General features: G+C 38.0%; 1 protein-coding gene across 3 annotated transcripts in view; it reads right to left on the bottom strand.

Moving 5' to 3' along the window:
• Positions 1-16,909: 16,909 nt before the first annotated feature.
• The window catches only part of Rpap2 (RNA polymerase II associated protein 2), a 114,031-nt gene continuing 103,286 nt past the window's right edge, over positions 16,910-27,654 (bottom strand). For 2 of the 3 annotated variants that reach the window (XM_026403085.2, XM_077803680.1), the window contains one exon: positions 25,512-25,808. The gene's annotated coding sequence lies outside the window, so the exon portion shown is untranslated. Of the gene's footprint in view, positions 17,358-25,511; positions 25,809-27,654 lie in introns of those variants that run through there. The other variant, XR_003302065.2, reaches the window with a different exon arrangement.

Genomic DNA, 27,654 nt, shown 5'->3' with positions numbered 1-27,654 from the left:
CTGTGATTCTATTGAGATTTTTAAATTTTCTGGGATGTATATCTCTTCTGCTGTTATATGAGTTTTTTTTTTTTAAACAGGCATTTTTGTTTTGTTTATTTAGGTGAACCCAGGGCCTCATGCATGCTAAGCATATGCTCTACCACTGACCTATACCACCTACCCTGTGAGGATCTTTTTAATGAGCTATTTTCTCTTACTATGTGCTCTTGGTGTGGGGAGAATGTCTCAGCATCAAAGCAGCCACTCAATGTGTTTGTTCACAGTGTTACGGTCAATCCCTAGCATCCTTTGATAGGACATAATGATCACTAGTAACTGTGACCATTTGTGAGTAAACTATGTACTAATAAACAATAAAAACTTATTATTTTCTCTACAACTTCACTAGTCCAGAAATAGAAAGGGGAGTACTACCCTATAACAGTCTGAAAAACTAGATATTAAAAAAGTAAAATTAACATTAAATGATAAGGGCATGAAAGAAGCAAAAAAAAAAGTTGGGGGAGGAAGGAGGGAAAAAAGGGAAGAGAGAAGAAGAAAAAGCAAAGAGAGAAAAGAGGGTGAGAGTATAAAAAGAGCAAGATTAAGAAGGTAGAATCAATAAATCCAGTTAACACATTTTACCATTAAAAAAAGAGGGGAAAAAAACCTCAACAGGGCGTGGGAAGGAAAGAGTATAAGTGATAAGGAAGAATGATAGAGAAAATAACTAATACATTGCAATGTTAAAAATACATAAAATTGGATTAAGATATGCAGTGTTAAATTGTGGGGGAAACCTATCAAATCAATACAGATGACAATGCCAGTAAAAAATTTTAAAAAGCTAATAGTAGCCAGACGTGGTACTGCATGCTATAATCCCAGCAACTCGGGAAGCTGAGGCAGGAGCCACCCTCAGCAACTTTGCAAGGCCCTACACAACTTAGTGAGACTCTGTCTCAAAGAAAAGAAAAAGAAAACAAACAAACGAAAAAAAAACAACAACGAATAGTAAAGAGTCTAAATACTTCTTGCCAAAATATTTGAGATGGAGAAATTTCTTACTAGGGTTTTCAGTTTTGGACTTTGCCAGATATTGGGAGTTATAGTAAATATTAAAGCTTTGACTACAGTGACCTCTGAATGTCTCTGGGTGTGGAGGTAGTAAGTACACCAGCTGTCTCTGTGTTGGATTGTAGAGCTGTGTATTTAGTTCTTCACCTGCCTAGATCAACCTTCTCCTTTATTTATAAGCTCCCCAGAACTCAGATTATTCTGCCTAACTAAATTGATTTTGACCCACCCACTTCTGGCATGAACCTATCTGGTTGTGGTGTGTCTATGGCATTTCCAAATACTTAAATGTTCTCAGGAGGATTTGAGGGAATACTTCAGTTGTCTGTACCCTGTGGCTAAATATCCCTGGTTAGGAGGGTAATTTGTGTGGCCTGTGGGAATCATTGCTTCTCTGTCTCTAAATGAACTACAAAAAAAAAAAAAAAAAAAAATAGGGCTGGGGATGTGGCTCAGTGGTTAAGTGTCCCTGAGTCCAATCCCTGGTATAAATAGATAGATAGATAAATAAATAACAAACTAACGTCCCTCATGAACATGGGCAAAACCTGTAACAAACTATTAAAATAAACACAACAGTATACAAAAAGGAAGCACATTGTGATCCAATGGGGCTTATACTAGAATGCAAGATTAATTTAACATCTAAATATCAATAAATGAAGAGGAAAAAAAGATCATCTCCATAGATACATTTAGAACTTTTAGCACCTGGGCATGGTGGCTCAGGCCTAGAATCACAGAGACTGAGGAGGCTAAGTCAGGAGGATTACAAGTTCAAGGCCAGCCTGGGCAATTTAGCAAGACCCTGTCTCAAAAAATAAAAAGGACTGGGGATGAAAACCAACCAACCCAAAACCTTTGGTAAAATTCAATGCTCATTATGATTTAAAAATACAAGATTCTTAGTAAACTGTGGATACCAGGGGACTTCAACCTGTTAAAGGAGCTGTATGAAAAGCATAGCTGACCTTATAGTTAATAGTGAAAGGTTGAATACTTTCCCTGTAAAATTAGGGAACAGGGAAGGATATCTGCTTTTACCACTTAATGTTCGGTATGGATCTATAGATCCTTGCAAGGGGAGTAAGACAAGATATAGAGACTGAGAAGTCGTACATAATCTTTATGTATGTAGAAAATCCTGAGGATTCTACAAAAAGTTGCTAGAATTAATAAGTAGTAGGGAAAGTATTCAGTCTTTCTAAAAATGTCCCAAACCTTTATTCTGTAGACATCTTGGCTTCTGTGACCAATATGAGTAACTGACCTTCTTGGTGTTATATTTCACAAAATAAATCAAGGCTTTAACCACAAAGAAAATGAGGTTGTGATAGAACCAGTTTTATTTGCTGGTTTTATTGAATTGGTTCATAGAGAAGTGTGTTAGAAAGGTTTTCATTAGTAGCTCTCTCCCCCATTTGGTAAATATTCCCTAGAGACTTTCCCTGAGAAACTCCTGAAATACATGAGTTCTTTTCCCAGACTCTGAAAAGCCCAAGGGGCTGCTCATTGGCTCCATGGTGCCATAACCTCTAACCAAGCTCAGAGGCTTGAAACAAAAACTCTGGGCCTTAAATCAAAGTGTACTCTGATTCAAACTAGGCCCCCCTCCATAAACTCAGCTTTCCTGTAGCAATGACCCTTGTTCTGAAAGGTTGTGGAGGTGGAGGAAGAGGCCTCTAAGTTTAGCGCATAGATAGGGTGGTTGCCCTAATCCCAGGTGGGTTTTGATTAGAAGAATCCTTTTTTTTTTTTTTTTTTTTGTTTTGGATAGGTGGATGGGTACTGGGGATAGAACTCAGGAACAATTCTCTAAGCTACATCCCCAAACCTTTTTAAAATATTTTAAATTTGGGGCTGGGGATGTGGCTCAAGTGGTAGCATGCTCGCCCTGCATGCGTGCGGCCCGGGTTTCGATCCTCAGCACCACATACAAACAAAGATGTTGTGTCCGCAGAAAACTAAAAAAAAAAAAAAATTAAAATTCTCTCTCTCTCTCTCTCTCTAAATTTATTTATTTATTTTTTTTAAATTTTGAGATGGGGTCTAAATTGCCCAGGCTGGTCTTGAATTTGTAATCCACCTGCCTCAGCCTCCTGAGTCACTAGAATTACAGATGTGAACTTCTGTAAGCTTTATTTTTAATTGATACATAAAAACATAAAAGCATGCATGTTGTTGGGATACTGTGTGATATTTTAAAATGTTATCTATTGTATGTTTAAGTTTCCGTTAAAATATCTATCTCCTCAAATACCATTTCTTCTTTATAAAAACATTCAAATTCCTCTTCCTAGTTTTTTGAGATACATAGTACATCATTGTTATCTAAAATCACCTCAGGACTCCATTATTTTTCTGATATTCCATTGTATATATGTACCACTTTATCTATTTATCCATCAACGGATATGTTGTTTCCATTTATTAGCTATTGTGAATAGTGCTCCAATTAACATGGGAGTGTCTTACTGATTTATTTCCTTTGGTTACATACCCGTTAGTGGATTGATGGATCAAATTGTAGTTTTATTTTAAATTTTTTGAGGCCCCCCATACTGTTTTCCATAGTGGCTGTATTAATTTCCATTCCCACCAATAGTGGGTTCCCTTTTCTCCATATTCTCACCAGTATTTATCATCCTTTGTCTTTTTGATAATAGCCATTCTTACTAGAGTGAGGTAGTATCTCATTGTAGTTTTAATTTGCATTTCCCTGAAAATTAGTGATGTTGAACATTTTTTCATATAGCTGTTCTGTTGGCCATTTGCATGTCTTTTTTTTTTTTTTTTAAAGATGGACACAATATCTTTATTTATTTATTTTTTAAGTGGTGCTGAGGATCAAACCCATTACCTCACAAGTATGAGGCAAGAGTCCTATGGCTGAGCTATAACCCCAGCCCCTTGCATGTCTTTTTTAAAATAATAATTGTTTTTTATTTATTTTTATGTGGTGCTAAGGATCCACCTTAGTGCCTCACACATGCTAGGCAAGTGCTCTGACACTGAGCCCCAGCTCCTATTTGTTTATTTATGCCTATTGCCCATTTTTTATTTGAGTTATTTTTAAAATTTACTTTTTGCTATTGAGTTTTTGGAGTTCCTTATATAAATATTCTAGATATTAACCCCTTGTCAGTCACATAATTTGCAATTTTTTGTTTTTTTTTAATTGATTTAAAAAAATAAATGACAGTGGAAGGCATTACAATTCTTATTACACATATATAGCACAATTTTTCATATCTCTGGTTGTATATAAAGTATGTTGACACCAATTTGTGTCTTTATACATGTACTTTGGATAATGATGTCTATCACACTCCACCGTACTTGCTAACCCCTGCCCCCTCCCTTTCTCTCCCATCCCTCTCCCCTATTTAGAGTTCATATTCCTCCCATGTTCCCCCTCCCTACCCCACTATGAATCAGCCTCCTTATATCAGAGAAAACATTCGGCAGTAGTTTTTCTGGGATTGGCTAACTTCACTTAGCATTATCTTTTCCAGTGCCATCCATTAACCTGCAAATGCCATGATTTTATTCTCTTTTATTGCTGAGTAAAATTCTGTTGTGTATATATGTCACATTTTTTTTTTTTATCCATTCATCTACTGAAGGGCATCTAGGTTGGCTCTACAGTTTAGTTATTGTGAATTGTGCTGCTATAAACATTGATGTGGCTGTGTCCCTGTAGTATGCTGATTTTAAGTCCTTTGGGTATAGACTGAAGAGAGGGTAGCTGGGTCAAATGGTGGTTCCATTCCCAGATTTCCAAGGGGTCTCCATACTGCTTTCCATAATGGCACACAAATTTGCAATCCCACCAGCAATGTATGAGTGTACCTTTTCCCCCACATCCTCGACAACACTTATTGTTGTTTGTCTTCATAATAGTTGCCATTCTGACTGGAGCGAGATGGTATCTTAGAGTAGTTTTGATTTGCATTTCTCTAATTGCTAGAGATGATGAACATTTTTTCATATTTTGTTGATTGATTGTATATCCTCTTCTGAGAAGTGTCTGTTCAGGTCCCTGGCCCATTTATTGATTGGGTTATTTGTTTTTTTAGGTGATTAGCTTTTTGAGTTTTTTATATACCCTAGAGATTAGTGTTCTATCTGATGTGAGAGGGGTAAAAATTTGCTCCCAAGATGTAGGCTCTCTGTTCACCTCACAGATTGTTTCTTTTGCTGAGAAGAAACTTTTTAGTTTGAATCCATCCCATTTGTTGATTTTTGATTTTAATTCTTGTACTATAGGTGTCTTATTAAGTTGGGGCCTAATCCTACATGATGAAGTTTAGGGCCTACTTTTTTTTCTATAAGATGCAGCGTCTCTGGTTTAATTCCTAAGTCCTTGATGCACTTTGAGTTCAGTTTTGTGCATGGTAAGAGATAGGGATTTAATTTCATTTTGTTGCATGTGGATTTCCAGTTTTCCCAGCACCTTTTGTTGAAGAGGCTGTCTTTTCTCCAACACGTGTGTTTGGCACCTTTGTCTAATATAAGATAATTGTAATTATGTGGGTTAGTCTCTGTGTCCTCTATTCTGTACCACTGATTTACCAGTTTGTTTTGGTGCCAATACCATGCTGTTTTTGTTACTGTTGCTCTGTAGTATACTTTAAGGTCTGATATAGTGATGCCACCTGCTTTATTCCTCCTGCTAAGGATTGCTTTAGCTATTCTGGATTTTTAATTTTTCCGGATGAATTTTGTTATTACTTTTTATATTTCTATGAGGAATGCCATTGGGATTTTGATTGGAATTGCATTAAATCTGTATAGTGCTTTTGGTAGTATGGTCCTTTTGATAATATTAATTCTGCCTATCCCAGAGCAAGGTAGATCTTTCCATCTTCTAAGGTCTTGTTTGATTTCTTTCTTTAGGGTTCTGTAGTTTTCATTGTATAAATCTTTCACCTTTTTTGTTGATTCCTAAGTATTTTAATTTTTTTGAGGTTTTTGCAAATGGGGTAGTTTTCCTCCCTTCTCAGAGGATTTGTCACTGATATACAGAGATGCCTTTGATTTACGGGTTTTGATTTTATATCCTGCTACTTTGCTGAATTCATTTACTAGTTCAAGAAGTTTTCTGGTAGAGCTTTTTGGGTCTTCTAGTAATAGAATCATATCATCAACAAATAGTGCTAATTTAAGTTCTTCTTTTCTTATATATTTAATTTCTTTAGTCTATCTAATTGCTCTGGCCAGTGTTTAAAGAACTATGTTGAAAAGAAGTGGTGAAAGAAGGACTGTGACTGTGGCTCAGTGGTAGAGTGCTCACCTGGCAAGTGTGAGGCCCTGGGTTCTATCCTTGGCACCACATAAAAATAAATAAATAAAATAGAGGTATTATGTCCAACTACAACTAAGAAAATTAAAAAAAAAAAAGAAATGGTGAAAGAGGGCATCCATGTCTTATTCCAGATTTTAGAGGGAATGCCTTTAATTTTTCTCCATTTAGAAGATGTTGGCTTAGTGTAGATAGCCTTTACGATGTTGAGATATGTTTCTATTATCCCTAGTTTTTCTAGTGTTTTGAACATGTAAATGTGTTGTATCTTGTCAGATGCTTTTTCTGCATCTATAGAGATGATCATATGATTCTCATCTTCGAGTCTATTGATGTGATGCATTACATTTATTGATTTCCGTATATTGAACCAACCTTGCATCCCTGGGATGAATCCCACTTGATATGTTCTTGTATTTAATTTGCAGGAATTTTATTGAGAATTTTTGCATCTATGTTCATTTGAGATATTTGTCTAAAGTTTTCTGTCTTTGATGTGTCTTTGCTTGGTTTTGGGATCAGGGTGATATTGGCCTCAAAGAATGAGTTTTGAAGTGCTGCCTCTTTTTCTATTTCCTGAAATAAATTGAAGAGTATTGGTATTAGTTCTTCTTTAAAGGTCTTGTAGAACTCGGCTGTGTATCCATCTGGTCCTAGACTTTTCTTGGTTGGTAAGCTTCTGATGGCATCTTCTATTTCATCACTTGATACTGGTCTGTTTAAATTGTGTATATCTTCCTGATTCAATATGGGCAATTTGTATGATTTAAGAAATTTGTTGATGCCTTCAACATCTTCTATTTTGTTGGAGTATAAGTTTTCAAAATAATTTCTAATTATCCTTTGTATTTCTGTAGTGTCTGTTGTGATATTACCTTTTTCATCAATGTGCTGTTAATTTGAGTTTTCTCTCTCCTCTTCATTAACGTAGCTAAGGGTCTGTCAATTTTATTTATTCTTTCAAAGAACTAACTTTTTGTTTTGTCATTTTTTTAATTGTTTCTTTTGTTTCAATTTCTAATTTTAATTATTTCTTGCCTTCTGCTTTTGCTGCTTATTTGTTCTTCTTTTTCTAGGGCTTTGAGATGTAATGTGAGGTCATTTATTTCTTGACTTTTTCTTCTTTTAAGGAATGAACTCCATGCAATGAACTTTACACTTAGTACTGCTTTCATAGTGTTCCCGAGATTTCGATATGTTGTGTCTATGTTCTCATTTACCTCTAAGAATTTTTAAATTTCCTCCTTGATATCTTCTGCAACCCATTGTTCATTTAGTAGCATATTATTTAGTCTCCAGGTGTTGGAGAATTTTTTTTTTTATTTTGTCATTGATTTCCAATTTTATTCCATTATGATATGATAAAATGCATGGTAGTATCTCTACTTTTTTGTATTTGTTAAGAGTCGCTTTGTGGCATATTATATGGTCTGTTTTAGAGAAGGATCCATGTGCTGCTGAGAAGAAAGTGTATCTGCTTGATGCAGGTTGAAATATTTTATATATGTCAATTAAGTATAAGTTACTGATTGTATTATTGAATTCTATAGTTTCTTTAGTCAACTTTTGTTTGGAAGATCTATCCAGTGGTAAAAGAGATGTGTTAAAGTCACCCAAGATTATTGTGTTGTAGTTAATTTGACTCTTGAACTTGAGAAGAATTTGTTTGATGAACACAGCTGTACCATTGTTTGGGGCATATATATTTATGATTGTTATGTCTTGTTGGTGTATGGTTCTCTTGAGCAGTATGTAGTGTTCTTCTTTATCCCTTTTGATTAACTTTGGCTTGAAGTCTATTTTATTTGATATGAGTATGGACACCCCTGCTTGCTTCCGAGGTCCATGTGAGTGGTATGATTTTTCCCAGCCTTTCACCTTCACCTTCAGTTTGTGTATAGCTTTTCCTATCAGATGAGTTTCCTGTAGGCAGCATATTGTTGGGTGTTTTTTTTTTTTTTTAATCCAGTCTGCTAGCCTATGTCTTTTGATTGGTGAGTTTAAGCCATTAACATTCAGGGTTATTATATGGTTTGTATTCCCAGCCATATTTGTTTATTTTTGTTGTTTAACTTAGACTTGATTTTCTTCTTTGATTAGTTTTTCTTTTAGTGTATTACCTCCCTCTGCTGATTTTCATTGTTTTTATTTGTTTCTTCGTCATGGAATATTTTGCCAAGGATGTTTGTAGTGCCAGTTTTCTAGCAATGAATTCTTTTAACTTTTGTTTATTGTGGAAGGTTTTTATTTCATCTTCAAATCTAAAGCTTAATTTTGCTGGATACAAGATTCTTGGTTGGCACACATTTTCTTTCAGAGCTTGATATATGTTTGTTGGAGGCTGCGATCAAGTCAAGATGGCACCTGGCAGTTTGCCAGGAGGAGTGGTTTGTGAGGCAATGCCACCGAGCCATCAAGATGGTGGGGACTCCTTATTGGCTGATTGCTGTATCTGTAGGGGAGCAATGCTGTGATTGGATGATGCTGATTGAGTCAAGCTGTATGTAATCAGATGCTGATTGAGTCAAGCTGTATACCTCTGCTGCTTTGCAATAAAGCAGTTCCCACTTCAACCTTCAAGTTGCTTTTCACCTCCCGGTTATTTTTCCCAGCCGGACTGCGGCAAGTGGTGGCCCATATGGGGAAATCCGGGACGCTCTGGGGTAAGTGACAAGGTAAGCTGCCCATCCCTAGAAATAGATAGGACGGGAGGAAAGCTGCTCGCCCCTGAGGAACAGATAGGGCGAGAGGACAGATGGCCATTTCAAGAAAATAGAAAAATTGATACAATGTGTTTTTGTTTCGTTTTTGTTTTGTGTTATCTTAGTGTGTTGTGTTGTCTTTGTTATGGAAATATGGGATCAGAAGTTAGTAAAAATCAAACTGAAAGGGTGTTAAGTAAATTGCTAAAGGAAGGAGGCACCCCAGTAAAACCAAGAATAGTTAGGGCATACGTTGATACGATACAAAAATGTAGTCCATGGTTCTTAAAGGAGGGGTGGTTAAATATACCACAATGGGACCATCATGGTGAAGATTTAAAAAAGATAGAAAAGAAAATCCCAGGAACTCTGCCAGTTGGCACATTACCATTGTGGACGTTGATACCATCTTGTTTGCTTAGTCCAAACTCTTCAGTTCAGACTATGGTAGAGGAAGGAGAAGACATCTTAGATCAAGTAAAAGAGGAAGTCTCTCCAGCTAGTCAGAAAGGGGAAGAAAGTTTAGAGGAGGAAGGGCTATCAGGGGAGGAGTTACAACAGGAGGCTGCTACTAACCCCTTTCTATCACCAGAGGGCATAAGCATTTGACCAACAGCTCCACCTATGTATATGGGGACAACATATGCTGGGTGGCCCCCACCCCCCAAAGTTGATAGATGGGATCCTGAGACAGGACCTTGAAGATTAGCATGCTCTGTACTTGAGGATGCGAGAGGGCAGTGATATCACCAGGCTTTGGATTTTAAAATTGTAAAGCAGTTAAAAGAAGCTGTAGCAGCCTATGGTCCTCAAGCCCCTTTTACCGTAAGCATGGTTGAATCCATTGCAAGTTTAAAGTTGACACCAGCAGATTGGGCTAGGAAGTGCAAAGCTGTGCTAAATGGAGGACAATATCAATTATGGAAAGTTACCATGTACAAATCTATTTGTTCATTTGATAACCAATTACCATCTAATCCTTTGTTGTCTTTTTGGTCCTCACATCCTGTAGTTTTTCCAAAAATGGTTTCCACAGGGAGAACAGCAGCCAATTTGGATTCCAGAGAGGCTAACTAAAGCAATTTCTACAGACCAAAAAGAAGATGATTTGGCTCAAATCCATAACAGCTGATATCCAGAACTCCAGTTTAGCTATCCTTACATCTGTGACAGTGGTTCTCCCACACCTGGAGGCTAATGAATAATGAGAACTATTGAGGCCTATTTCAAATGTAAAAAACCTTGAGGCTTAATTGTGGGAATACCTTCAAACCCATATGCAAGTTACAGGAAGAAGGATGGGATATCAAAAGAAGAGTCAAACCCAGATTGTAGCCAGGATGCTTTTTTCAATATCTATTTTATTATGCCCTCTCCCACGTCATGGAGTTCTATTTTATTTTTTGAGCTCATACAGACCTAGGTTAATGTTTTTCTGATCAGTTCTATTTTTTGATCAACTGTGGAGTTTTTAAACATTGCAATGGAGATTTCACCTGTGAAAAGCTACAAGGCGTTTACTATTGTGTTATGTGTGCACACTTGTGTTAATGTGTTGTATGTCTGTATGTGAGTATGTCCATATGTCATACATTTGATATGAAAATTGGCAGATATATGAGGAGCGCTCATGAAAAATAAAAAAAAAATGGATCCAAATATCTTTTATTCACATGATTTAAACAGTTTAATTTAAATTGGGTAAGCAAATGAAAGTAAAGATGTCTTTAAAATTAAGCTTACAAGTTTTTCTAGGTGTTAAAAAAAACTAATAAATGTTGATGTCTATGAAATAATCTACCTAAATTCATAAATTTACAAGGAATATTTTAAAATGTGAACAAAACTCCTGTTTGTTTACTTTCACCTTTCCTTTTCATTACATCTAATAATTCTGTTCAGGATAATGTACTAAATTGTTCAGAAAATTGTTTTCTTAGTGCCTTCTGGAATGCTACACAATTTTCTTTAGCCATCATTGCCAGAATTCCTACCTTCATCCCAGTGCCAGTGAAGACAAATATAGAAGAATTTCCAGTATTACTGAGAACCAAACGAGACTTCGGAATTATAGCTGCCATCATCACAGCTGTTTCTGTTTCTGCTGCTGCTGCTGCAGCTTCTGCGATAGGTATCACACAAACTGTACAAACTGCTGCATCAATAAATAATTTAACTCAACAAGTAGTACAAGCTTTACAAACACAAAACATTATTAATGATCATCTTAGAAATGGAATTCTGATGCTCAACCAAAGAGTTGATTTACTTCAAGAAGAAATAGACTTATTAATGGATTCCTCTGCTTTAAGCTGCTTACAGAACTTACCTGGACTGTGTATCACTTAATATTTCTCGAGCAGCAGATCTATCCAGACAACTAGGAGTCATGCTTAATGGCACATGGAATGTAAAGTTTCAAAATTTAACTAATCTATTGAGACAACAAATTGTAACTCTTAATAGTACCAGAGTGTCTTTGCCAACAGTGTCATCAGTGGTACAATTTTTCCAAGGGTTTCTCACTTGGAGCCGTCAATGGCTTGGAATTGTGGCATTTTGTATTCTCCTTCTGCTTGTGGCAGGTTGTTTATGGTGTTTGTGTAAATTACACAGACAACAAAAAGGAACAACTATGGTCGTTAAACAGGTCATGATGGCCCTAGAAACAGGGCAAGATCCACAAGTATGGCTAAATATATTGGGCCGGTAGTCAAAGATGGGTAAGATCCAATTACAACGGTACCAACCTAAGCCAGGAGGCTGACAATTTGAGGTCAGACCATCCAGTGATGGATAAGGACCATATGTAGTATTGGACTACCTAAGACAGACACGGTCCCTAAACCACATACTTGTTGTTTAATAAAACAAAAAGGGGGAGATGTTGGAATCCTCGATCAAGTCAAGATGGCACCTGGCAGTTTGCCAGGAGGAGTGGTTTGTGAGGCAATGCCACCGAGCCATCAAGATGGTGGGGACTCCTTATTGGCTGATTGCTGTATCTGTAGGGGAGCAATGCTATGATTGGATGATGCTGATTGAGTCAAGCTGTATGTAATCAGATATATATACCTCTGCTGTTTTGCAATAAAGCAGTTCCCGCTTCAACCTTCAAGTTGCTTGTCACCTCCTGGTTATTTTGCCCAGCCGGACTGTGGCATATGTTGTTCCAGGATCTTCTAGCTTTCAGGGTCTGTGTTGAAAAATCTGCCGTTATCCTAATTGGTTTCCCCTATATGTAATCTGATTCCTTTCTCTGGTGGCTTTTAAAATTCTCTCCTTATTCTGTAGGTTAGGCATTTTTATTATAATGAGCCTTGGTGTGGATCTAGTGTGATTTTGTACATTTGGCATCCTGTAGTCTTCTTGAATTTGGATTTCCAATTCATTTTTTATGTTTGGAAAGTTTTCTGATATATTTCAATGAATACATTGTTCATTCCTTTGGTTTGGACCTCTATGCCTTCCTCTATCCGAATAACTCTTCAGTTTGGTCTTTTTATGCTATCCCATATTTCTTGAATGTTCTGCTCATGGTTTCTTACCTTTATCACTGTGTGGTCTATGTTCTTTTCAAGATTATATATTTTATCTTCATTGTCTGATGTCCTCCTATCTTCCAAGTGGTCTACTCTGTTGATGATGCTTTTATTTGAGCTTTTAATTTGGTTTGTTGTTTCTTTCCTTTCAAGGATTTCTGGTTTTTGTTTTTTCAGAACCTCTATCTCCCTGTTGAGATCATCTTTTGCCTCCTGGATTTATTTATGTAGCTCCTTGTTGAAGTGATCTTTCACTGCTTATATTTGCTCTCTTATATCTTCCTTGAGTTCACAGAACACTTTAACAATGTATATCCTGAACTCTGGCTCTGTAATTTTTTCTACTGTGGCTGCCATCTAATGATGTAGTGTCTTGATTTGTTTGGGGTGCTTTCTTCCCATGTCTTTTCATGTTGCTTGTGTGTCTTCCTTTCCAGCTCTGTGGGTGTGGAGTGTTACTGTTTTTACCCTATAGGTTTGTAGTGCTCTTGTAGGGTTCCAAGATCCCTCCTTTGTGGGGAAGGACAATGTTAATTAACAGATCCCAATATCAACATATCATCTATGCACAATTTGTTGTTATTAAGACGTTTACAGTTTAGTCTCAATGTACAGAGAAGTTGGATTCAATTATTATCTAAAATATAATCAGTAGTTTTGTAAAAAGGTTTACAGTTTCTGACAGTGGACAATGAACTGGGCATGGGGCGTAGGACGTAGGAGGAAGAATGTAAGGATATAGAGTCAATATATCTTAGGAAATGTGAAGGAGAAATCTAATGAAGAGGGTTAGTAGCAAGAGAATAGACAGGAAGTAATTTAGGGTGGGCAAGTACGTGGTATGACAGTAGAGTACATATGTATTAAGAAAAATACAGGATGTTAAAATTTGGAGGGGGAAAGAAAAATGAAAGAAGAGGGGAAAAAAGGGCATATACAATACTTCTATATTATTTTATTCAGATGACTCAGTCCTCAAAATCCTGTTTCATGAATAGTTCTTGGTTTCCCATATGTTGATGAGGGCTGGAGGAGAGAGGGGTAGAAGAGAAAAAAAAAATACCTCGAAAGATGAAACCAGGGTTGTTGCTAGTTTTAGAGATCCGTATCTTTTCTGTTTCTCTTCTCATCCAGTAGGTGGGGTTATCTGTTTTAAGCTAGTGTCTCTGCCCTCAGGATGGTGTACGTAACCAGGGTGGGAAGACTGGTCCTGGTGTAGGGCATCTGGAAGCAGGGAGTGCCACCCGCCAGTCCCTGCAGAGAATTTGCGCTTCACGTCTCTTTTTGGGACTGCTTGTCTGACTTGAGCGCCCTGTATTATCTCCCTCTCTTGCCTAGAAATTTCCCAGTTCCTAGTCTCTCTGTTAGGCTCCAAACTTTAGTCCTGTCTCCCTCTCTCTTAGCAGTTCCCTACTGCAGGACCTCTCACACCAAGGCTCACACCAGGTGGGCGATGCCCTGATCACACTGCACACCTGCCCAACTAAGAACTTTTTTGTGTTGGGAGGTCACTGTACTGAGTTATCACCTGCTGGGGTGGGGGGTTTTTGGATACCTGGTACCTGACCAGATGGAGATCCGATCTGAGAGCTGCATCCTCCAAATATGGCGAGAAAGGTTATCCAAGATGGTGGCAGTCTGCTTCCAATGATAGAGTGTCTTGTGAGGTGGGGGGAGCCCCGCAATGCTGTTGTGCTTTGCGTAGGTAGTATCCGAGTGACCTGAATGGGAGCGGAGTACAGTCTGGAGGTTTGCAGAGGTGCTGATAGGTGATTCTTAGCAAGCTGTGTGTGGGCTAGAACTGCGGGTTTTGAGTTTAGGGAGCTAGGACTCCGGAGTCCTACTCAAATGCTGAGGCTCTGAGCCCTGCGTGGGGATCACAATGATGGTGATTTCTGTGGAAATCAGCTATATAGGGGTCCTCTTACACTCTCTGAGATGCAGTATTTCGACTAGGTGAGATCTGGGTCACAGATTGAAACAGAATGCTGCCTCCCTTTGGCCCACCATGTTGGAATCTTTCATGTGGCTTAGTTGATATGCACCCATGATTTCAGTGCCATTTCCTGGCTTTGGGTATGCTTAGTTTTCTCCCTATAATTTTTTTTCAGCTCCTGTGTAGTGCAGGAAACTGGGGCTCCTGATCTAGGACTGGGAACATAGAAATGGATCTGCAAATATTTAAAAAAATATTTTTTAGTTGTCAATGGACCTATTTATTTATATTTATTTATACAAGGTTCTCACACATGTCAGGCAAACATTCTACCACTAAGCCACAACTCCAGCTCCAATTTGCAAATATTTTCTACCATTCTGTGGATTGTCTCTTCATTCTGACAATTGTTTTCTTTGCTGCGTCACTGGGATTTTTTGCTGTTGCTTAATATGATAAATCATAAATGAGGAGTTTGAGAATTGGGTTCTAACAATTACTCTGCTTGAACTGGCTGACCTTATATCAGGAAAACTTCTCTAGGTCTTACATTGGTGGTTTTTTAAAGTGAGGGACTTAGATTAGCTTAGTAATTTTCAAACTTTTCGCAGTAGCAAGACTCTTTATTCAAAAGAAATCTTATTTGGATTGTGCAATATGGAAAAGACAGGTTAGAGCCATTCTGGTTGACTTTGAAGGTATATTCCTCCTTTCCTGCTCAATGTGGCCAGAGTGGATGAGGCTCTAAAATTGTGTGTTTAGTTTTCCCCCCAAAGATTGATAATGTGTTAATGGGGCAATGAGAGAATAAGAAAGAGGTAAGGATTTGGGAACAAGAAAGTTATCAGGTCATAGACTATGCTTTTCCATATATAAAAAAAAAGATACAAGGTATTATAGAAGTTATTAGTAAACTGTTTCTCTGAAAAGTCTTATACAATGTGACATGATTATATATAAAGTTATATGTGTGCCAACTTCAAAACATTACAGTACTTAAAGTGGACATTGCCTTGGATGTGATTCTAGCAGGCAGGGTTCTGATGGGTGTATCGGGGCCTGATTTTTCCTGCTCATCTAAATAATAACGTTTTCACTGCTGTTAACACTTCATTTTATTGCTATTTTCTGTCACAGGTCCTGTGTGCTTGGTTGAGCCAAAGGTCAGCCAGAAAAATAACCAGCTTCCACTTTCTATAATTATGCAAACTAGAGCTAGGTGACTGAGAATTTGCTTTTGGTCTGCAAGACATAGGGAGTTTTGCAAACCCTAAGGGAGTGCAGAATTTCCTGAAGATGTTGCAAGGTGGCTGGCTTTCTTCTGAAGTCAAGCAGCATTCTCCTTTGCTTTGGTTATGAGTGCAGAGGTGCTAGAAAACAAATTGAAAACTAGCAGTTTGGAGTGGGCTTTTCTCCATCAGACAGTTCATTCAGAGGGAAGTGTATTTTGATCCAGTGCCATTTCTCAGTTCTTTATCTGTAATCAGATTTTTTTGTTGTTTTTAAAGAGAGAGAGAAATTTCTTTTTAATGTTTATTTTTTAGTTTTTTTGGCGGACACAACATCTTTGTATGTGGTGTTGAGGATCGAACCCGGGCCGCACGCATGCCAGGCGAGCACGCCACCGCTTGAGCCACATCCCCAGCCCCTTGTAATCAGATTTCTAAAAGATAAGTATTTTACCTCAGGGAAAGAAGGCTTGAAAATTTAAGGATGGCCAAAGAGATTTTATGAAAGTTCATATTTTGCTAGTTTAATTTAGAAAAGGTTTACTGGGGAAATAACACATTTCATCAGAACATTTCTTCATGCACACAAGGCATTCTCCAGCAACACTGCCTCATATCTTATTTTCTCTAGGTTGTGCTGCATGAGAGAGGGGCTAGGATTCCCCACTGAGGCTTTGATGACTGCACACATACTGGTGTTTGCCTCCCGGCCCAGATGCCCAAAATTTCAGGAGCCAGTCCCAACCTCAGACTCAGACCTCATGAAGTGCATTTCAGATGAAAGTTACCCCTGCTCCCCTACCCACCATTAGTCCAGCAGAGGTGGGCCATTGCACATGACTTATAAACACAAGATGCTAAATGCCTTAAAGAGACTCCACTAAGTAGGTTAAGCCTAGTAGGTTTTTTTTTTTTTTTTTTTGAGACAGGGTCTCATTAAGTTGCTTAGGGTGCTGCTAAGTTGTTGAGGCTGGCCTCAAACTTATGATTTTCCTGCCTCAGCCTTCCAAGTTGCTGAGATTACAGGCACGTGCAACCACATCCAAGTCTAGCAGGGTTTTTAAGGTTTGAGAATCTCACAAGAATGGAAATAATCAAAGGGCAAGATTTTATTTTTCTTAAAGTCATTTTCTGACTATAACAGCAAATATCCTAGTTCCTGAAGTGTTTAAATGGAAAGTGAAAATCAGTTTACTTTCATAGTAAATGCTACTTAGAATTAAAATCTTCTTCCCTGAAAGAGCAAGAGAGTTTTTTTCAAAATATGTCTTCCCATTCTTTGAAACTTGGGAGTTCACAAGAAAACCTGGAGGTTATGCTTTATTGAAGGTAACACTACTTCAATAATGAAGAATGCCACATGGGTATCAGGACCTGGGGATCTGGAGAGGAGACAGTGCAGGCTCTGAGTCAGCAGAACACATGACTGAACCACAGACTGGGTCAGACACCCAGGGCCTCTGGAACCAGCTACTCAAGTCTTGTCAAGGTTGAGAACTTAGCAGAAGGCAGTATCAGTGTTAGAGGGCTCCACAATATCTTTTGAGAGCTTGGGTGAGCTTGTGCTCAGTGTATTTCAAGGTTCTAGAAAATGTATAGGAAAAGTTAGGGAGAGAATGTTAGTGGGGAAAAGAAAGGATCAAGAAAATTAACTTTGTACATTTTTTTTCTTTGGATACTGGAAATTGAACTCAGGCACACTTGAACACTGAACCACATCCCCATCCCTATTTGTATTTCATTTAGAGAGAGGGTCTCATTGAGTTACTTAGCGCCTTGCTTTTGCTGAGGCTAGCTTTGAACTCATGATTCTCCTGTCTCCTGCTGCACTCAGCTTGTACATTTTTTATTTAGAGTTTTGTACAGGCACTTTTACTCCTGTCTACTTGTAAACATATTATTGCCCAGAGTTCTAGTCTTCTTAGTTAGCTCCTAGCCCTAGTTGCCCGTCTTTTTAATTATGTTTACCACTGTTCTTTTTTTTCCCCCCCAAGTTTAGACTTTTGTCTTAAAAATACTACACCCTGTTACCTTTTCTGCCTTTGGATCTTTACTCTTGAGGATGCCCTACCTGGGCTGTACCCTTCCTTGTCCTCCTGTCTATTCCCACCTGATAACCTCTGACAAATCCTTCCATGCCTTCACAGAAGCCCCCTCCCATCTGACCACCAAAGCAAACTGTGGGCATTTGAGGTGGTGTGACTATATAGTTTGTTGTTCAAACCAGAATACTTTGGAAATAAAAGAGAGTGTTTTAAATTAATAGGTATAAATTAGGAAAATAGGTATAAATAAGGACTGTCCTGGGCATGACTGACTTTCTTGTCTTTGCCATTTCCTGTGGCCAGCCAGGTTTTCTTTCTTCTTTTTTTTTTTTTTTTCTTGCTTGAGCTTGAATCCAGGACCACCTCATGATTGGCAAGCGCTTTGTCTCTGAGCTATATCCCCAGCACTTTTTTTTTATACCTTTATTTATTTATTTTTATGTGGTGCTGAGGGTCAAATCCAGGACCTCGCATGTGCTAGGCGAGCGCTCCACTGCTGAGCCACAACCCCAGCCCCACTTTTTGTTTTTTTCAGTAATGGGGATTGAAACCAGGGGCTCATTACCACTGGGCTACAATCCCAGCCTCCGCCCCACCCCTTTTAAAATAACGTGGTTCCTTTCTCTCTCTCTTTTTTTAACCTTTATTTTATTTATTTTTATGTGGTGCTGAAAACCCAGTGCCTAACACATACTAGGCAAATGCTCTACCATTGAGCTACAACCCCAGCCCTTTTTAATATTTCGAGACATGGTCTTACAAGTTGCACAGGCTGACCTCAAACTTGCAGTCCTCCTGTGTCAGCCTCCCAACTAGCAGATATATACAACCTTGCCAGCTTTTTTTTTTTTTTTTTTTAATTTACAGGAAGTTCCAAAGATCTGTATACCCCTCACTCAATATTCCCCAAAACCAAGGAATGGTATTGGCTTATTACTACTGACAACACTTCTTTGGAATTTCACATTTTTTTCCATTAGTGTCTTTTTTCAGTCCCAACCCAACACCCTTCATACATTTCATTTACATGTCTCCCTAACCTGTGGCAAATTTTCAACCTTGTTTTTTATGATCTTGACAGTCTTGAGGAGTACTGACTAAGTACTGTATATGGAAATAGCCTTCAAAATGGATTTGTTGATTTTCTCATGATTAGACTAAAGTTATGGGTTTGGGGGAACAATTCCACAGAGGTGAAGTGCCCTTCTTATCATATACATCAAGGAGTACATGATAACATATGATATTTCTGGTGATTTAATCTTTATGGTAAAGTGTTTTTCCTTTCTCTGTTCATTGGAAGTAAGTCACTGACCTATCTACAAAGGGTGGACTAAGCCCTACCTCCTGGAAGGAGAAGTATCTACATGTATGATTTATTTAGGAAGGGATGATTCTTTCCCAACAGCATTTCTATTTTCCACTTAAGAGCCTGTGGGAAAGCAGCTTGAGCCACTCACTGGTCTTCCTACCCATCTAGAGGTGTGTGCAGTGGGAGGCTTAGACAAGTCCTTAGTGGCCAGTTGCATGCTTATTTTTAGTTAGGACCTACTGAAGAGGTGCAGAGTGCACCTGCACAACCTGTGACTCAGACTGAGTAGTAGTCAACTGAGAAGCTGGAGCAGTCTATTCTCTTTGAAATTCCCCATAGGCTACAGCCTTTTCAGCAGAGGCCTACTTTCCTTTTTCAGTCTTTTCAGGATCTCTAGAAGTAGAGATCAGGTATGACCTCCCATAGGTGCTCACCAGAGACCACATAGAACTTCTTAGACCAATGTGTCAATCAGTTTTCTATTGCTGTGACCAAAATACCCAAGAACAACAACTTAGGAGGAGAAGTTTATTTTGGCTCACAGTTTCAGAGGTTCAGTCCATGGACTACTGGCTCCACGGCTTTGGGCCTGAGGTGAGGCAGAACATCATGGTAGAAAGGTGTGATAGAGGAAAGCTCTTAGGTCTTGGTAGCCAAGGAACAGAGAGTGGCGAGGAGCCAGGGATAAAATATGTAATTTCCAAGGGTATGCCCCCAGTGACCACTTTCTTCTAGCCACACCCTGTCTTCGTATAGTTACCACCTAAGAAGCCATTCAAATTATTAATCCATTAAATGGATCAGTCCACTAATTAGGTTACAGCCTTTATAATTTATTTACTTTGTTTCTGAACATTCCTGCATTGTTTTATCACATGAACTTATTGGGGGACACCTCATATCCAAACCACAAGAGCCAGAATCTGATAATATCAGACCAATGGAGTGACTCTTTGTTGCTGCATGGATCAAAGTGCTCATGTGTCATGGAGCAGAATCTGTTAGAGCATGTTAGGCATGTTAATGTAAAACCTCAGAGAATGGTGATCAGGCCTGGGATTGGTAACCTCCAAAAGACATGGTTCCTACAAGGCTGCCTGAATTTGGCAAAGTTTTCCATCAACAGGAGTGACTCCAGTAGTATTAGCCAACTTCAGCACAGCCTACTGGCCAATATTCCCCGAAGATATGACATCAACATGAGTTTTCAGTGGTAACAATGGTCTGAGCCACTAGTAGAATTTTCTCCTAGGTCATCTTCAGATTTATGAGGTAGAAGCACTATTCCAGTTTCAAGTTAAGGTTGGTGCCATCTACATGAGTTCCTGTTGCAAGGAATTTGAAGACATCTATAGAACGCCACACTCCACAAAGCAGTTGGCCCTGCAGTGACATGGTACCAGTGGTATATCTGGCCATTGGATCATTTGAATTCCTGATGTTTCTATATAGAGGACATCAAGAATTCTAGATATTCTTTTCCTTTTTCCTTTTTGTAGTGCTGGGGAACAATCTTAGGGCCTCATGCATGCTAGGGGAGTGCTCTGTCATTAAACTATACTCCAGCCTTCAACTTTCCCTATATGATGAGAACCCAGAGCAAAACCATATAGACTCTCTTTCTGGTTAGTGTGGAAGACCCTGCATATATTATTTCAAGTTATTCTTTAAAGTTATGTCTCCTTTCCCTCATTTATTTATTCAGTCTTTTTATAAAATATTTTTTTTAGTTGTTGATGGACCTTTATTTTATTTATTTGTATGTGGTGCTGAGAATGAAACCCAGTGCCTCACGCATGCTAGGCAAGCACACTACCACTGAGCCACAACCCTGGCCCTATTCAGTCTTTTATATCAGTATGGATTCATGTATATTTTATATTTTGGGCATACTGTTATTTTGTTGCTAAAATCATTCCAGAATTGGCCACTGGGACTTCTTTCAGGTTGGCTCCCATGTTCCTTTGACATGATCCTATTCTTTCATATTTTTGGGTACTTTTTAATTTTCTTGTACTACAAGATACTCCAAGCTTATCTTGTAATTTTCCCTGCCCCAACCTTAAACCTAGGCATTTTTCCAAGGAGATTTTAAAAAATATTTAAAAACCAAGATCCAGAACATCACTTTGAACTGAATTCTGCTTTGTTTTCCCAGGCTAACAAACTTAACAGGAGTATGTGAGAGGCAGCTGCCACACTCCCCAAAGCAGCTGCCCCTGCAGTGACATGGTACAGTGGTATATCTGGCCATTGGATCATTTGAATTCCTGATGTTTCTATAGTGAACTACTGGCTTTTCACCTAAGACCCTGCAGGGTGTGGAAGACAAATGAAAAGGTATCTATGGGCACTAAGTTGGATACTTCTTACTACCTTTATCCCTCCTACCTCTGGTGGGTGTCACTAGTAGGTCAGAAAGAGAGGGGCTCTGTCATTATCTAATGATTTTTTGAATTATTTTATTTTTGCACTATTGGAGATTGAACCCAGAGGCTTTGTTCATGCTAGGCTTATACTTTACCACTGAGCTACATCCCCAGCACATAAATAGTATATTATAAAGGTATAGTTTACACATATAAAATTCCCCTGCTTCAAGTACATGTATCAGTTATTATTAATTTTTTGGTACTAGAGGTTAAACCCAGGGGTATTTTACCACTGAACTACACCTTAGTTCTTTTTTTTTTTTTTTTTTGAGACTATGTTCTGCTAAGTTCCTTAAGGCCTCGATAAGTTGTTGAGGCTGGCCTTGAATTTGTGATCCTCTTGCCTCAGCCTCCTGAGTTGTTGGGATTACAGGCATATGCCATGTATCTGGCCAATTGTCTTTTGATGTGTGAAAGTTTGATCCAATCTAGTAATATTTTTATGAATTGTGCTTTTGATGTCTTAAGGATTCTTTTCATAAACCAAAATCATATAAGTTTTCTCCTGTTTAAAAGTTTCCTAATTTTAGCTCTTACTTTTAAGTCTCTGATCCATTGTTTAAAAAACTATTTTTAGTTGTAGATGGACATAATACATTTATTTATTTTATTTATATGTGTTGCTGAGGATTGAACCCAGTGACTCACCTGTGTGAGGCAAATACTCCACCACTGAGCCACAATCCCAGCCCCTCTGGTCCATCTTGAGTTTATTTTTGTATATGGTGCTGTGGGTCTCGGTCGGTCGGTCGGTCTCTCTCTCTGATATCCAAATGCCCAAGTGCTATTTGCTGAAAAGATCTTCTTTTCTCATTGAATTGTCTTGGCATATTTGTTGAAAATCAGTTAACAATAAATGTGAGGGTTTATTCCTAGACTTACTTGTTTCACTAATCTGTCCTGCTATCTTTATATCAATATACACTATCTTGGTTAGAATAATTTCTAATAAGTTTTGAAATCAGGAAATGTTCATTTCCAGAATTGTTTTGATTATTGATTTGGATCCTTTGCATTTCCATATAAATTTTGAAATTAGGTTGTCCATTTTCCAAAAAAGCCTACTGTGACTTTTTTTCTCCCAAATCAGTAACTGCATGTTTACTTGCATTGTTACTTTTTAGTCTTATTCTTTTAATTATATAAATTTATAGAGTGCAGAATGAAACTGTGATACATACATAGAGCGTGCAAAGATCAAATCATAGTAATTACCACCCCCTCCTTTTTTGTTGGTACCCCAGAGATTGAATCCAGGGCCTCGTACATACCAGGCAAACACTCCACCACTTTATCTCCATTTTGAGACAAGGGTTTGCTAAGTTGCACAGGCTGGCCTTAGCCTTTTACAAGCATGCACCACCATGCCTGGTTCCTTAAATATTAAAAAAAAAATTATTATCCCAGTTAGCAGTCAGGTAAATGCAAACAAAATCACAATGAGCAGGCTGGGAAGTGGCAGAGCACTTGCTTAGCATGTGTGAGGTTTCAGGTTTGGTACTCAGCACCACATAGAAATAAATAAATAAATAAAGGCATTGTGTCCATCTACAATTAAAAAAAAAAACAACAATCACAATGAGCTAACATTTCACCCCAAATAGAATAGTTCAGTGGTAGAGTGCTTGCTTAGCATGCACAAGGCCTATTTTCAGTGCCGCAAACTAAACAAAACAAGTGCTGGTGAGGCTGAGGAGAAAAGGGACTCTTTCTTATACACTGCTGGTGGTAACGTGAAATAGTACAGTCATATGGAGAATCATTTGGAGTTTCTTTAAAAAAATAAGAACTACCACTTGATTCAGCTATCCCACTCCTAAGCTAAAGCCAAAGGATATGAAATCAGCATATCAAAGAGACACCTGCATGCCCATGTTTATTGTTACACTATTCATAATAACTAATATATTCAACATGACTGGATAAAGAAAATGTACGTAGTGGCATATTATTCATCCATTAAAAGGAATGATATCCTATCGTTTGCAGCAAAGTGGATGGAACTGGCGGCCATTTAATGTTAGGTGAAATAAGTCAGATACCAGAAAGCAAGTACTGCATGTTCTCACGCATATTTGAGTGTTTAAAAATGTTAATCTTGGGTCAGAGGTATGGTACAGTGGAGTATGGTACAGTGGTAGTGTACTTGCATGCCATGCATGAAGTCCTAGGTTCAAACCCCAGAACCACATATACAAAAAAAGTTTAGTCATTACTAGCAGCTGGAAGGATGCAGGTGATGGAGGATAGCAGGAGGTTGGATAAGGAGCACTAGATAGAGTAAGTTCTAGTGTTCGGTAGGATAGTTGGGTGCCCATAGTTCACAATAATATATATTTTGTGACTAACTAGAAGAGAGGAGTTCTTAGACTCCACAGAAGTAATGATAAGAATATGGTAATGCTTATTACCCTAATTTGATCAGTACCTATCAATATACTGAAATATCGTACTGCTGTGGTTTTCATAGGGACTGCATTGAATTTGTATATTAATTTGGGGAGAATCTATTAACAATACTGGATCTTCAAATTCATGAACATGAAATGCTTTTGTTTTCATTATTCAATCCTCACATTTCTTTAATTCCTTTGGATGTGAATGGAATTTGTTTTCATTTTTGGATTTTTCATTGCTGGTACAAAACAAGTGTTTTTTGTATATTGATCTTGTAATCTGTGAATCTGAACTTGATTAGTTCTAGTACACTGTAATTTTATGTTGTGGTTAGGTCCTCATCCAGTCAGAGGAGATTTTAAAAAAAGGTGCCCAAGAGGGGCTGGAGTTGTGCTCAGTGGTAGAGTGTTTGCCTAGCAGGCATGAGGCACTGGGTTTGATCCCCTGCCCCACCTAAAAATATGTAAATAAAATAAAATAAAGGTATTGTGTCCATCTGCAACTAAAAAAGATATTTAAAAATAATTAGAAATTACAACTTGAAAGGGGGAAACATTAAAAAAAAAAAAAGGTGCCCAAGACCAATGACAGGGTAGCAGCAGCCTATATTTGTGTGCAGAGTTTTAGTTTTTGCAGTCTTTTCAATAGAGACTGTATGGCCTATGGTCTTATTTCACAAAGAACAGAAATCTAGAAAGTTTACGTGACTTGGCTATAGAGCTTATTGGTAGAGCCAGGAAAAGAATTCATCTCTATCTCCTGGCCCTATTCATCTAAGGTGTTTATTGATCCCCTTCCATTGTTTGGCTTTAGTAGCTGTCATTTTCTCCAGTATCCAAGAGTATAGATATGATTATTATCTTTTTTCTTGGCCTTTTAGAAAAGCTCCCCAAACTTTCTGAGTCTTTTACCCAACTGCTGTTGAGGCCTAGCTAACTTCCAGAGCTGGGATTCTCCTGATTTGGACTTGAGAGTTTAACCAATTGGTCAGGACCATTTTACAGTAGAGTTAACTTTCAAAAAAGAATAATGACTAGATTTTTTTTGGTGTGTGTGTGTGTGTGTGTGTTTGGTGAACCCAGGGATCAAAACTTTATCATTGAGCTACATCCCAGTCCTTTTAATTTTTAAATTTTGAGATAGGGTCTCACTAAGTTGCTGAGAGTCTTGCTGAGTTGAGGTTGGCCCTGAACTTGTGATCCTCTTGTCTCAAGTCTCCTGATCACTGGAATTATGGGCATGTTCCACTGCATGCAGAATGACGGGATTTCTAAAAGGTTTCATCTTAGTATCTATATTGACTTAATTATTATTTGCTATTCTTTAATTGGGAGGTCCAAATGGTAACTTTCTCAAAAAATTTTTTTGTCAACTGATGATGATGGCTAGAATTATCTAGAGGCCTCTTTAATATTTATGTTTCACCTTGACTTCTATTTTCTTTTTCTTAAAAATATTTTCTTAGTTATCAATGGACTTTATTTATATGTGATGCTAAGAATCAAACCCAGTGCCTCACACATGCTAGGCAAGTACCGTACCACTTGAGTCACAACTCCAGCCCTATTATTTTTTTTTTTTTCAAATTAAAAAAAACCCAACTATCTCTTGTAGGTAGATTGCAAGGAGTTGGTTAGCCTTGTTGCAGTAATGGTTTCCTGTATCTGGGGAAGTTATCTTCTGCAGTTAGGGACAGGGAGGTGGGAGGTTGGGTGGGATGAAATCTGAGAAAGTAATGCTGTTTGTTAGAACAAAGCTAATTATCAGTCACCACCAACCATCACTATAACTCGAATTCCAGATACGGTAAGTAGAAGTTCATCTTCTAGTCTGTCTTCCTGAATTATACCTGTAAAGCCAAAAAAGATAATTTGAATAAAACACCTCAAGTATTTCACCAAGTATATTGATGCTGTGTTGCCTTCCCAATACACATTGTAATTATGTAGCAATAGTAGTTTGGGTGGAAGAGATCCAGCTATGTACTCAACCCAGGGGTAGCCCCTAACTGAACTACATCAGTTCGAAAATCCTGCTTCTCTCTCTCTCATGTCAGAATTACTGAGTTAGCCCATAGCATTCCCAAGGCCACAAGGATTAATTCAGGCATGTTCTTGATCAGTGTGAACTTCAAGACTCTCACTAGGACCATGTGGTTTGATATATATAAAACTAGGATCTACTGAACAATTTTGCCAACTTCTGGTAGTTTCTAAATTGGCCCTTGAAGATTGCTACCTACTGGTAATCATATCCTTATATAAGACTTTCATCTTGACCTTGGGCATGAGTTACCAAAAGACTGTGTCTTCCATCTTGGGTATCCTCTCATTTGCTTACTGTGAGGGAAGACACATACCATGCTATGAGGTAGGCTACAAAAGCCCACAAGGCAAGGTATTAAGTGGGGTCGTTGGATAACAGTCAGTGAGAAACTGAGGCCCTGGTTCATCAACCTGTGAGGAACTAAATACTGCCAATAGCCACACTAGTGAGCTTGAAAGGAGATCATCTTCTATCTGGGCTTTCACATGATATTGTAGCCACAGTAGACAGCTTAACTGCAACCTCATGAGAGAGCAAAGACTCCAAGCTCAACAGAGCCACTAAGTTTTGGAGTGATTTGTTAAGAAGCAAAAGATAAAACAACATCCTAACAAAAGCTAGTTGGAGCTAGATTCTTTCCCTAGTTATTTGTAACTGAAAGCATATTCACGCACACTAGCTAGCAGTAATCTTGAGGTTCCTAAACATTAAAATCTTTAGACTCAAATTTACCATGGTTTATAAAAATCATGAAAACAGAAAAAAAAAAGGAAAACTGTTCACCTACTTATAAGCATCTCCATTTCTCATATGAAAAATTATGCAATAAGGCCCCATTCATTCATGATCCTTTATAATAGTGCAAAGTTTATGCCAAAATATACCTTTTATTACTTCAGCAAATGAACAATGTAAATAAACAGTGCAGGAACTGTTAAATCCACTGTTGAAAGTCCTTAAAAAACCACTTTAACACCATCTGTTTACATATAAGTTTAAAATATGCTAATTAAAATAATTCTTAATTAGTATCCATTAATTAAAGTCAGTCTAGAAGGACTTCAATAGACTAGGGTGTCATGAACCATGATTAACTGAACTAGCATTCAATATAACAAAACATTACATACAACCTCATCATTCTTTAAAGGTCTTTGAATGCTATAAACTTATAAAAACCAATCTGAGCTTACTCCCTAAATAAAAGCTTTTGCTTTAGGGTCTTCAGGGTAGCAGGATTACTTGAAAAGGCCACTGGAGGCAGTTACAATGCTATTTCCTTATATTCTGTTTTCTAGCAAGTTCAATGAAGGGATGCTGGTCTTCCCTATTCCCCCTCCCCTTTTTTAAAAAGTGATGGGGATCAAACCCAGGGTTTTACACATCCTAAGCAAACACTTGAATACTTTACCACTGAGTTGCACCCCAGCCTCTGTTCTTTTTTACCTGCTAAGATACCTCTCTTAAATATTCTTTCTATGTATTAAAATCACTTCCTGAGAGGGTTTCACTTGTAATTTAGTATGAATTCTTTCAATTAAATTAAATCTAGATTTATCTGAGTACTTGGAAGCATGAGAAATAAGAAGGGTATGAAGAGTTAGGGGACATTCTGATGAGCAATTCTGAAAGAGGCAGGGACTTAGGAA

Source organism: Urocitellus parryii, chromosome 11, assembly GCF_045843805.1.
Source record: "Urocitellus parryii isolate mUroPar1 chromosome 11, mUroPar1.hap1, whole genome shotgun sequence".
Lineage (NCBI taxonomy): Eukaryota > Metazoa > Chordata > Mammalia > Rodentia > Sciuridae > Urocitellus > Urocitellus parryii.
The sequence above is the reverse complement of the archived record's forward strand: the minus strand, read 5'-3'. Positions and strand labels throughout refer to the sequence as shown.